This window comes from Pongo pygmaeus, chromosome 13, assembly GCF_028885625.2.
Source record: "Pongo pygmaeus isolate AG05252 chromosome 13, NHGRI_mPonPyg2-v2.0_pri, whole genome shotgun sequence".
NCBI classification, from domain to species: domain Eukaryota; kingdom Metazoa; phylum Chordata; class Mammalia; order Primates; family Hominidae; genus Pongo; species Pongo pygmaeus.
The window spans coordinates 43,854,673-43,867,741 of record NC_072386.2 but is presented as its reverse complement, the minus strand read 5'-3'; positions in this window follow the sequence as shown (position 1 = coordinate 43,867,741).

The window sequence follows — 13,069 nt, the reverse complement described above, 5'->3', positions numbered from 1 at the left end:
ACATGTGCACAATGTGCAGGTAAGTTACATATGTATACATGTGCCATGCTGGTGGGCTGCACCCACTAACTCGTCCTTTAGCATTAGGTATATCTCCCAATGCTATCCCTCCCCCCTCCCCCCACCCCACAACAGTCCCTGAAGTGTGATGTTCCCCTTCCTGTGTCCATGTGTTCTCATTGTTCAATTCCCACCTATGAGTGAGAATATGCGGTTTTTGGTTTTTTGTTCTTGTGATAGTTTACTGAGAATGATGATTTCCAATTTCATCCATGTCCCTACAAAGGACATGAACTCATCATTTTTTATGGCTGCATAGTATTCCATGGTGTATATGTGCCACATTTTCTTAATCCAGTCTATCATTGTTGGACATTTGGGTTGGTTCCAAGTCTTTGCTATTGTGAATAAGGCCGCAATAAACATACGTGTGCATGTGTCTTTATAGCAGCATGATTTATAGTCCTTTGGGTATATACCCAGTAATGGGATGGCTGGGTGGAATGGAATTTCTAGTTCTAGATCCCTGAGGAATCGCCACACTGACTTCCACAAGGGTTGAACTAGTTTACAGTCCCACCAACAGTGTAAAAGTGTTCCTATTTCTCCACATCCTCTCCAGCACGTGTTGTTTCCTGACTTTTTAATGATTGCCATTCTAACTGGTGTGGGATGGTATCTCATTGTGGTTTTGATTTGCATTTCTCTGATGACCAGTGATGGTGAGCATTTTTTCATGTGTTTTTTGGCTGCATAAATGTCTTCTTTGGAGAAGTGTCTGTTCATGTCCTTTGCCCACTTTTTGATGGGGTTGTTTGTTTTTTTCTTGTAAATTTGTTGGAGTTCATTGTAGATTCTGGATATTAGCCCTTTGTCAGATGAGTAGGTTGCGAAAATTTTCTCCCATTTTGTAGGTTGCCTGTTCACTCTGATGGTAGTTTCTTTTGCTGTGCAGAAGCTCTTTAGTTTAATTAGATCCCATTTGTCAATTTTGGCTTTTGTTGCCATTGCTTTTTGTGTTTTAGACATGAAGTCCTTGCCCATGCCTATGTCCTGAATGGTAATGCCCAGGTTTTCTTCTAGGGTTTTTATGGTTTTAGGTATAACATTTAAGTCTTTAATCCATCTTGAATTGATTTTTGTATAAGGTGTAAGGAAGGGATCCAGTTTCAGCTTTCTACATATGGCTAGCCAGTTTTCCCAGCACCATTTATTAAATAGGGAATCCTTTCCCCATTTCTTGTTTTTCTCAGGTCTGTCAAAGATCAGATAGTTGTAGATATGTGGCATTATTTCTGACGGCTCTGTTCTGTTCCATTGATCTATATCTCTGTTTTGGTACCAGTACCATGCTGTTTTGGTTACTGTAGCCTTGTAGTATAGTTTGAAGTCAGGTAGCGTGATGCCTCCAGCTTTGTTCTTTTGGCTTAGGATTGACTTGGCGATGCGGGCTCTTTTTTGGTTCCATATGAACTTTAAAGTAGTTTTTTCCAATTCTGTGAAGAAAGTCATTGGTAGCTTGATGGGGATGGCATTGAATCTGTAAATTACCTTGGGAAGGATGGCCATTTTCACGATATTGATTCTTCCTACCCATGAGCATGGAATGTTCTTCCATTTGTTTGTATCCTCTTTTAATTCCTTGAGCAGTGGTTTGTAGTTCTCCTTGAAGAGGTCCTTCACATCCCTTGTAAGTTGGATTCCTAGGTATTTTATTCTCTTTGAAGCAATTGTGAATGGGAGTTCACTCATGATTTGGCTCTCTGTTTGTCTGTTATTGATGTATAAGAATGCTTGTGATTTTTGCACATTGATTTTGTATCCTGAGACTTTGCTGAAGTTGCTTATCAGCTTAAGGAGATTTTGGGCTGAGACAATGGGGTTTTCTAGATATACAATCATGTCATCTGCAAACAGGGACAATTTGACTTCCTCTTTTCCTAATTGAATACCCTTTATTTCCTTCTCCTGCCTAATTGCCCTGGCCAGAACTTCCAACACTATGTTGAATAGGAGTGGTGAGAGAGGGCATCCCTGTCTTGTGCCAGTTTTCAAAGGGAATGCTTCCAGTTTTTGCCCATTCAGTATGATGTTGGCTGTGGGTTTGTCATAGATAGCTCTTATTATTTTGAGATACGTCCCATCAATACCTAATTTATTGAGAGTTTTTAGCATGAAGCGTTGTTGAATTTTGTCAAAGGACTTTTCTGCATCTATTGAGATAATCATGTGGTTTTTATCTTTGGTTCTGTTTATATGTTGGATTACATTTATTGATTTGCGTATATTGAACCAGCCTTGCATCCCAGGGATGAAGCCCACTTGATCATAGTGGATAAGCTTTTTGATGTGCTGCTGGATTCTGTTTGCCAGTATTTTATTGAGGATTTTTGCATCAATGTTCATCAAGGATATTGGTCTAAAATTCTATTTTTCTGTTGTGTCTCTGCCAGGCTTTGGTATCAGGATGATGCTGGCCTCATAAAATGAGTTAGGGAGGATTCCCTCTTTTTCTATTGATTGGAATAGTTTCAGAAGGAATGGTACCAGTTCCTCTTTGTACCTCTGGTAGAATTCGGCTGTGAACCCATCTGGTCCTGGACTTTTTTTGGTTGGTAAGCTATTGATTATTGCCGCAATTTCAGCTCCTGTTATTGGTCTATTCAGAGATTCACCTTCTTCCTGGTTTAGTCTTGGGAGGGTGTATGTGTTGAGGAATTTATCCATTTCTTCTAGATTTTCTAGTTTATTTGCGTAGAGGTGTTTGTAGTATTCTCTGATGGTAGTTTGTATTTCTGTGGGATCGTTGGTGATATCCCCTTTATCATTTTTTATTGCATCTATTTGATTCTTCTCTCTTTTTTTCTTTATTAATCTTGCTAGCGGTCTATCAATTTTGTTCATCCTTTCAAAAAACCAGCTCCTGGATTCATTAATTTTTTGAAGGGTTTTTTGTGTCTCTATTTCCTTCAGTTCTGCTCTGATTTTAGTTATTTCTTGCCTTCTGCTAGCTTTTGAATGTGTTTGCTCTTGCTTTTCTAGTTCTTTTAATTGTGATGTTAGGGTGTCAATTTTGGATCTTTCCTGCTTTCTCTTGTGGGCATTTAGTGCTATAAATTTCCCTGTACACACTGCTTTGAATGCATCCCAGAGATTCTGGTATGTTGTGTCTTGGTTCTCGTTGGTTTCAAAGAACATCTTTATTTCTGCCTTCATTTCGTTATGTACCCAGTAGTCATTCAGGAGCAAGTTGTTCAGTTTCCACGTAGTTGAGCGGTTTTGAGTGAGATTCTTAATCCTAAGTTCTAGCTTGATTGCACTGTGATCTGAGAGACAGTTTGTTATAATTTCTGTTCTTTTACATTTATTGAGGAGAGCTTTACTTCCAAGTATGTGGTCAATTTTGGAATAGGTGTGGTGTGGTGCTGAAAAAAATGTATATTCTGTTGATTTGGGGTGGAGAGTTCTGTAGATGTCTATTAGGTCCGCTTGGTGCAGAGCTGAGTTCAATTCCTGGGTATCCTTGTTGACTTTCTGTCTCGTTGATCTGTCTGATGTTGACAGTGGAGTGTTAAAGTCTCCCACTATTAATGTGTGGGAGTCTAAGTCTCTTTGTAGGTCATTCAGGACTTGCTTTATGAATCTGGGTGCTCCTGTATTGGGTGCATATATATTTAGGATAGTTAGCTCTTCTTGTTGAATTAATCCCTTTACCATTATGTAATGGCCTTCTTTGTCTCTTTTGATCTTTGTTGGTTTAAAGTCTGTTTTATCAGAGACTAGGATTGCAACCCCTGCCTTTTTTTGTTTTCCATTTGCTTGGTAGATCTTCCTCCATCCTTTTATTTTGAGCCTATGTGTGTCTCTGCACGTGAGATGGGTTTCCTGAATACAGCACACTGATGAGTCTTGAGTCTTTATCCAATTTGCTAGTCTGTGTCTTTTAATTGGAGCATTTAGTCCATTTACATTTAAAGTTAATATTGTTATGTGTGAATTTGATCCTGTCATTATGATGTTAGCTGGTTATTTTGCTCGTTAGTTGATGCAGTCTCTTCCCAGTCTCGATGGTCTTTACATTTTGGCATGATTTTGCAGTGGCTGGTACCAGTTGTGCCTTTCCATGTTTAGCACTTCCTTCAGGAGCTCTTTTAGGGCAGGCCTGGTGGTGACAAAATCTCTCAGCATTTGCTTGTCTGTAAAGTATTTTATTTCTCCTTCACTTATGAAGCTTAGTTTGGCTGGATATGAAATTCTGGGTTGAAAATTCTTTTCTTTAAGAATGTTGAATATTGGCCCCCACTCTCTTCTGGCTTGTAGGGTTTCTGCCAAGAGATCTGCTGTTAGTCTGATGGGCTTCCCTTTGATGGTATCCCGACCTTTCTCTCTGGCTGCCCTTAACATTTTTTCCTTCATTTCAACTTTGGTGAATCTGACAATTATGTGTCTTGGAGTTGCTCTTCTCGAGGAGTATCTTTGTGGCGTTCTCTGTATTTCCTGAATCTGAATGTTGGCCTGCCTTGCTAGATTGGGGAAGTTCTCCTGGATAATATCCCGCAGAGTGTTTTCCAACTTGTTTCCATTCTCCCCGTCACTTTCAGGTACACCAATCAGACGTAGATTTGGTCTTTTCACATAGTCCCACATTTCTTGGAGGCTTTGCTCGTTTCTTTTTATTCTTTTTTCTCTAAACTTCCCTTCTTGCTTCATTTCATTCATTTCATCTTCCAGGGCTGATACCCTTTCTTCCATTTGATCGCATCGGCTCCTGAGGCTTCTGCATTCTTCACATATTTCTCGAGCCTTGGTTTTCAGCTCCATCAGCTCCTTTAAGCGCTCCTCTGTATTGGTTATTCTAGTTATACATTCTTCTAAATTTTTTTCAAAGTTTTCAACTTCTTTGCCTTTGGTTTGAATATCCTCCCGTAGCTCAGAGTAATTTGATCATCTGAAGTCTTCTTCTCTCAGCTCATCAAAGTCATTCTCCGTCCAGCTTTGTTCTGTTGCTGGTGAGGAACTGCGTTCCTTTGGAGGAGGAGAGGTACTCTGCTTTTTAGAGTTTCCAGTTTTTCTGCTCTGTTTTTTCCCCATCTTTGTGGTTTTATCTACTTTTGGTCTTTGATGATGGTGATGTACAGATGGGTTTTTGGTGTGGATGTCCTTTCTGTTAGTTTTCCTTCTAACAGACAGGACCCTCAGCTGCAGGTCTGTTGGAGTACCTGGCCGGCCATGTGAGGTGTCAGTCTGCCCCTGCTGGGGGGTGCCTCCCAGTTAGGCTGCTCGGGGGTCAGGGGTCAGGGACCCACTTGAGGCAGTCTGCCCGTTCTCAGATCTCCAGCTGCGTGCTGGGAGAACCACTGCTCTCCTCAAAGCTGTCAGACAGGGACATTTAAGTCTGCAGAGGTTACTGCTGTCTTTTTGTTTGTCTGTGCCCTGCCCCCAGAGGTGGAGCCTACAGAGGCAGGCAGGCCTCCTTGAGCTGTGGTGGGCTCCACCCAGTTCAAGCTTCCCAACTGCTTTGTTTACCTAAGCGAGCCTGGGCAATGGCGGGCGCCCCTCCCCCAGCCTCGCTGCCGACTTGCTGTTTGATCTCAGAGTGCTGTGCTAGCAATCAGCAAGACTCCGTGGGCGTAGGACCCTCTGAGCCAGGTGCAGGCTATAATGTCCTGGGGCACCGTTTCCTAAGCCCGTCGGAAAAGCGCAGTATTCGGGTGGGAGTGACCCGATTTTCCAGGTGCCGTCTGTCACCCCTTTCTTTGACTAGGAAAGGGAACTCCCTGACCCCTTGCGCTTCCCGAGTGAGGCAATGCCTCGCCCCTGCTTCGGCTGGCACACAGTGCACTCACCCACTGACTTGCGCCCACTGTCTGGCACTCCCTAGTGAGATGAACATGGTACCTCAGATGGAAATGCAGAAATCACCCGTCTTCTGCGTCGCTCACGCTGGGAGCTGTAGACTGGAGCTGTTCCTATTCAGCCACCTTGGCTCCTCCTCTGCAAGTTTGAATTTCTACAAGCATGATGGAATTAATATAATCAATTTTCACACTGTATCCAAAAGTCATGGACAGGGAATGTACTTAAAATCTGAAAAACCTGCTGAAAGTTTTACTATTCTTTAGTTGTATGACTTTTGGCAAATCCCTGTTTCTCTGACCCTTAGTTATTCATTTAGAAAACGTAGATAATGAAGTGAAAGATATTAAGATATGCTGTTTATGAAAGTTTCCTACAAGGACATAAATATGAGTAGAACTAACATAAAACTGTAATTTAATTCAGTGTAATTACAGTTGCATGGCAATCTCTACCAAGGTACCAATGCCTTAAGGAAGATGTTAATTCCTTCCAGGGATGCTACAAATGTGGTACAAATGGGCTAATTAACCTACCAGTTTTGTTTCTTCATTTTAAAGCAAACCAAGAAAAAAAACTAAAGTGCAACAACTCAAGTGATCAAATTATATGAGAAAAGTACAGTTCATGGTGCTGTTCTTTGGAGTTACGGTGTTTAGTTTTCATTTGCTCTATAGTCCCCAAATTATTCAGCATTTTCAGAATCTTTCACGAGTTTTTATGAAAACCCCCTAAAACCTTAATAAACAAGTTCCAGTGCAAGAAAAAATTCCAGGCCAGTCAAGAAGCCAGAGGAAGAGAGCTCAGTAAACCTCTCTTCTAATTAGTGCTTAAAAGAAGCCAGTGCCTAAGAACAATGGGTACACGATGGTTGCTGCTAGTGATAGAAGTAATTGTTGACCTATCTGTTCTTACAAAATATTGCTTTCCCATAGGCCCTAATTATTAGTCCTGTTATTTCTCCACTGTTTGACCAAGACTGGATCTGTTCTTAATTTGGGGTCTGCTGCATGGCAGTGCTTAGCTTTGCTAATTTTGGAATAAATTATTTTAGGAGGAACCTTTAACAAAAGCTAAATTTCAACACCTTAACTCCTAGGTAAGTTATCTGTATTTTGCTACCTTATATTTTTCTAAATCAAGATGTTCTCACAGGCATGTTGGTCTCCTTGAATCTGTGTCACATGAACAGATGTTAAAATGCACAACCATATCTAACACAATTTCACCAGCAATGGGTATGTATAAAAATGATGATATTTAATGACATTAATACTTAGCAAAAAAAAAAAAAAAAGCTGAATATGACTAAGACTGAAATTCAAAGCAATTCAGACTTCAGAGTGTGAGTTTGGAATAGAAAGCCTGTACCTTTAAATGAAGAGTTTCAGTTGATTTTATTAGAAAGTTTTTGACTGGTTAGGGTACCCATAGGGACAGAGGTTTTTAGTCTTCCTACTTAGATGATGGGAGCATGTCTGCTTTTTTCCTCACCGATGTACTCCAGATATAGTAAGTGTTCTGTGTTCTAGGGGTAAGAGCAGGATGGAAGGAACCCAGCTTTGAGCCTTTTGATAGTGTGGATTTAATTAAGCTACACATTGCATCGAGGTTGCAGCAGTACAAATATGTATATTCCTTACTTTTAACACAAGAAATTGTCATCCAAGTAGAAGAAGAAGAAATAAATTTTTTGTCATTTAAAAACCAATGTTATTCATTAAATTGGAAAAATATACAGACTCCTATACATTAACCACTGGATTAAACATTATTAATTTGAAGCATACTTCTGATTGAATTTAAGAAGAGTCTACATTATAGCTTATAACTAATATTAGTTTCTAGTTTACTAAAACATTTACAAGTTGAGACTTTGGGCTCCTGAGATTTCATCTTTTGCCTCCTTTTCAGCTTTTGGGACCATTTACTTTTTATGCTGCAGTAGAAACATGGATATACAAAGTGTGAAATAGAAGGAATACTGGGCAAAAATTCAAAGGGCCTGGGTGCTATTCTCAGTTGTTCTGCTAACTAATCATATGAGCAGAAACCACCCAGGTAACCCCACAAGATTTAATTTCTCGCTTGTAAAAATCTAACAGTTGTAACAGCTCTGCAAGACCAGTCGTGGGGCTTCCAACAAGTCAAGTGACCTTCTACTCAGTTATAAAATGAAAACCATGATACCCACCTTAGAGAGTTGTGTGAGGATTAAATCAGCAAATATACATAAAGAACCTCTCAGAAGAATATGAAACAGAGTAGCTACCATTATGAAGATTATTAATCCTCAGAATACACAATGCAATATGAGTTTTATTTTAATGAAATCCATGTGTTTATAGCCATTTCAGATTTGCAGTAAAGTATTTGCAGGTCACAGAAACATTTACAGTAAAATGTCACTTCATTATGTGTCTGCCTAATTTAACTCTTTACCATATCAGACTTTTCTTTCTCAAATTAAAGTGGTTAAGAGTGATTTAAATGTAGAAAGAGAAAACATTAATGCTAAGTGATTATGGCATCTCTGTTATTGTACTTTCTTTTTAGCACAAGTTCTGGGTTTAGCACAGAATCAGAGAATTTGTTACAAACAGGATTTAATTAAGTGATTCACTAGGGCATCTGCAGACAGCCTTTCCGCTTTTCCTGTTGCATATTGAGAGAGAACATGCTAGTATTAGAACATCCTCTTCAGGGGATATACTAAAAATATGGAAGTTCTTGTGTTTAAGTTAAATGTAAACAGCACCTTTGCACACTATTCAGTGGAAGAAGTAATTTTGAATTCCTACCCCATCTCTTGGCCTTAAGGATTTAATTTTTTAGTTAGGTTGTTGTTTTTTTCTCTTTTATTTTATCACATGTGCATCGGCACATGAAAGGAAAGGAAGCAGATAGAAAGATGTTTAATTTTTCTAAAGCTGAGAAGCTATATGTCTTAAGGGTAATTAAATTATGATTTTGTGACTTTTCAATGTGGATTGTCAAACTTGAGGCCTTTAGAGCCTGCAGTAGATCCTTGGAAAGCCACAGCTAACATTTTGCTATTTTCCCACCCAGAGACCTACCTATTTCAAAAAGGAAAAATTATGCTTTTCTACTTCAATTGTTGAATAGCCTCCTCATATGTTTTATTTGTAAAACAAAACATACACATTGTGAAAATGACAAAAACTGCACAGTGTGAAAAGAAACCATCTAGCTTGCATAGGCACATATTTTTACATATTTGTTTCTAAATGTACAAACAGGATCTGCTCTACAAAATGCTCCAGGATAGTATTTGTTTCAAATTTATGTAATCAGCCATGTTGCAAGATGGTATTCAAAGAAAAGCTCAAAGATGTGTTATCCTGGTCTCATCTCTAACATCCCCCCGCTCCCTGTAAATAACAGAGATGAAAATATACTTATTGTGAAATGATACACTAAAATATGGAAATGTCTTTATGTTTAAAAAACATAGTCATATCTAAAATATGAGCTCCAGCCTGGAGAGAATCTTTGTGTGAGGGGAGAACTCAGTTAAAGATCAGGGCTTTCTGGCTGTTTTGTAGATCTTAAAGTTTATAAGTAGATTTCCAGATGTTGTACTATCAAACTATAACTTGAGTTCAGTTCATTAAAATTTCGTTGTTGATCAGGACCCTCAATTGAATTTCCAAATTATCTCTCTCTTACATATTCATTTTAATGGCCTTTTGGCAGGCTGAGTCTTGCACTTGCAGTTTTATTGACAGACATCATCCTTTAACACAAGATTATTTGAACCCTCAACCAGCACATGCAAAACAAGACATGTGCCTTTCTGGAAAACCAGGGCTCACCAAAAGAATGGCTGGCATAGCCTCCCAATCGCAATCAAACCCAAGAATCTTTTAGTTATGAAACAGATATGTTAAAAAATCAAAAGAAAAGGAAAAAAAAAATTTAAAATACTCTGGAAAACTGGATCGTTACTGGACTCTAACTCTTTCAATTTATTGCAAAGGGTTCCAGCAATGCTTACTTTAAACATAAATGTGTCCTTAAATGTGATTTAGAGTTTACAAAATATAGAGATTATTCCAAAATAATAAAACTCTATGGCCTGGCTGAGGAAGACTGAATCATCTTTTATTAGGATACTTTATTTTTTCCTGAGTTATTAAAGATGTTACATAAGGGCACAATTAGCACATTTGCTGGCCCTAATCTCAGAAAGATAAGATCAAACACCCCATAGAGCAAGATAGATGGTATGTACTGATAGAACAAATTATCCTTCAGTGAATTTATAGCTAGGGTGGGAATGCACTGCCTTGCTACCTGTGCTGACCAATTTTTTTGGCAGACATAAACCACAGTTTTAATAGGCTTCCTGCTCGAGTTTTGGAAAAACCTTCTTGCCAGTATAACTACTGGAAGAAATTGCAAAGGTTTCTTCAAATCAAAGGCCAACGCAATGTGGAGGATCTTTCAGAAAGACTAATTGATAAAATAAACTAAGAAAGGCAGAAACTAATTATGAGAATAAATATATTAACCACCCAAATTTCTTTTAAATCAATTTCAGTGTTTATGAGAATTTGAGTCTATTCTTGTGTGCCTTCTGACTACATCCTGTTTCCCAAATTCTATTAGAAAGTAGTATAATTATTCATACTTTAGAGAACTTTTTCATGCTGGCTTACCTTATACAATTTCCTAGGAATTAACTTTGTGAAGTAGGAATATAAATTTTATTTGCTCTTTATAAACTTGTATTTGGGAAGAGAATAAAGAAAGTTTTAACTGAATTAGAAAAAGAAAAAAAGCAGATGATAATCATTCTATGGGAAAATAGGTAAATAAGCAGCACTCCAAACTAGAGATTGGCAAACTACAGGCATAGTCTATTGCATTCAGCCCTTGGGCAGAGAGAATGCAACAGAGACTATGTGGCCCATAAACCCTAAAATATTTGCTATCTATTCCTTTATAGACAAAATTTGTCAACTCCTGTTCTAAAACTAAGGACATCCTGCTGTGCATTTTTGTTATTTCTTACCTATACTTTGTTGTTGCAAATAGGAATGACAAAACTGGAAATCAAGAAAAACTAAGAATAATTTTTCAAAAGTTAACAGTAGTATGCTACTTATTAGTATAAATACTGTAGGATTCCATCTGTGTGAAGTTCAAAAACAAGCAAAACTAAACTATCATGATAGAAATCAGATTACTGGTGACCTCTGGAGATTACTGACAAGGAAGCTGCATGAGTGAACTTCTCAGAGTGATGAAAATGTCCTATATCTTTACTAGGGTAGTGGTTACAAAATGGTTTATACAGACATAAGATTTCATTGAATTGTTCAGTTGAAATATGCAATTCACTGTCAATAAGTTATAATAAAAATGTAAATCAATCGAGAAAAACATAGATATGTTTATACTATCTACACATCTGCACATTTTGTAGTATAAAACAAAGAAAAAAATTAACAGCATCCAGAAAAAGAAAAAAAATCATATTATCTACAAAGTAACATCATTTAGACAAAAAACAGATTTATCAACAACAATGGAGGCCAAAATACAATGGAATACAATCTTTAAAATGCTGAGAGAAAATAAATATCAGCCTAAAATTCTCTAACTGGCTACCCTGTCATTCAAAAGTAAAAGTAAAGTAAAATAATTTGTAGGAAACAGATTAAGAAAGTTTTTCACATATAGACCCTCAATGAGAAAGCTACTAAAGAATGTGCTTCAGGAAGAAGACAATGGAATCTAAAAGGAAGAAATGGAATGAAAAATGTGATATAGAACAAGGAGATAGATAGATATAAATAAGCATTTACTGTAAAGAAAAAGTTAGCCCTAATACAAATTATTAATTTAGGAGTATTTGAAAAACAAGGTAGAATTGAAATACCAAACAAAAATTCATTGCGCTATATACTTAATATTTGTACATTTTACCTCACATAGACTACATTCACTTTTTAAAATGTTACTAGAATAACAACCATCCTATTCCATTATTGTTAACACAAAGATAAGTATCATCATCATTTTAATTGCCTCCTATTCACTCCATTGGTGATGGAGGGTTTCCTGCCCTAGGGTTGTGGAGGTGGCTGAAACTATACTTGACACTGGACAGACAAAATCAATAGGAGTTTATTGGTCACATATAACTCATAGCCTGGGGGAGGACCATACAGCTCCCCAAGGTAGGGAGGCACAGGGGCACACTCCGGAATGGAGTGAACAAGTAGGGGCTGTGAAAGGCAGGTGTTGTAGTATCAAGAGTTTATACTCCCTGGGCCACTGGAGGGTGTGATTGACTGAATCATTCTGTGGATTGGCAGGGAACCAAAATTCACCACTCAGGGCTAATCAGGAACTGCATCTGGTCCTTCTGATAAAGAGGGCTGTTTGGCTAGGGGAGGTTAGCAATGAAGACAGAGTGGAGAGCAGAACTTGCAGCTAGGCCATTTGAATTCCTCCTGCTTCCTCCCAGATGTTGAGGCAGCACATAATATTGGGCCTTAATCGTAGGCCTTACACCGTAATTATTACCTTGCCCAAGAACTGAATTAAACCCTGGAAGTGTTGTTGTCCAAGCGTTTGCACCATATGTGGGAGTTACGAAGGAGTATATTACTCAGTAGCATGCCTAATTCTTATTTCTAGTAGTCTTAGAGTATACAATTTTAATAAAAGAAGGTGGAAAAGAAAAAACATTGTAATGCGTAATGGTAGTTACATTGTAGAGCATTAGAAAAAATATGGTATAGTTGTTAAGGATTGTTCAAGAAGTGTATGTGTGTGTGCCTGTGTGCATCTAAGAACAATGATCCACACTCAGTAGACTTTGATCTGTCTCCAACCATTGAGGAGGCCCCAAGAGAAAGAAACTGCACTGTGTATACCAAAGCCCCAAACAGACTTTGCTGCTTACTATCAACATCTCAGACTTAGAGGAATGTATTGATGTAGGGAGATGGAGAAATCCTGAAAAATTCTTTAGGTGGAGATTTCCAAAAAGGTGAATAGAAAATCCCATTATGTATGTCTAAAGAAGGTGCGCAAGAAGGGGAAGAGGTAGATCTCAGGCTAAGTAAGGAAGTTTAGGAACTATTATGTTATAGAAGCATGCTTTCGGTAAAGAGACAGAGCCCTGCTTATTAATATTCCACTCCTATTTCTCTCTTATCTCCTGTATTCACTCATG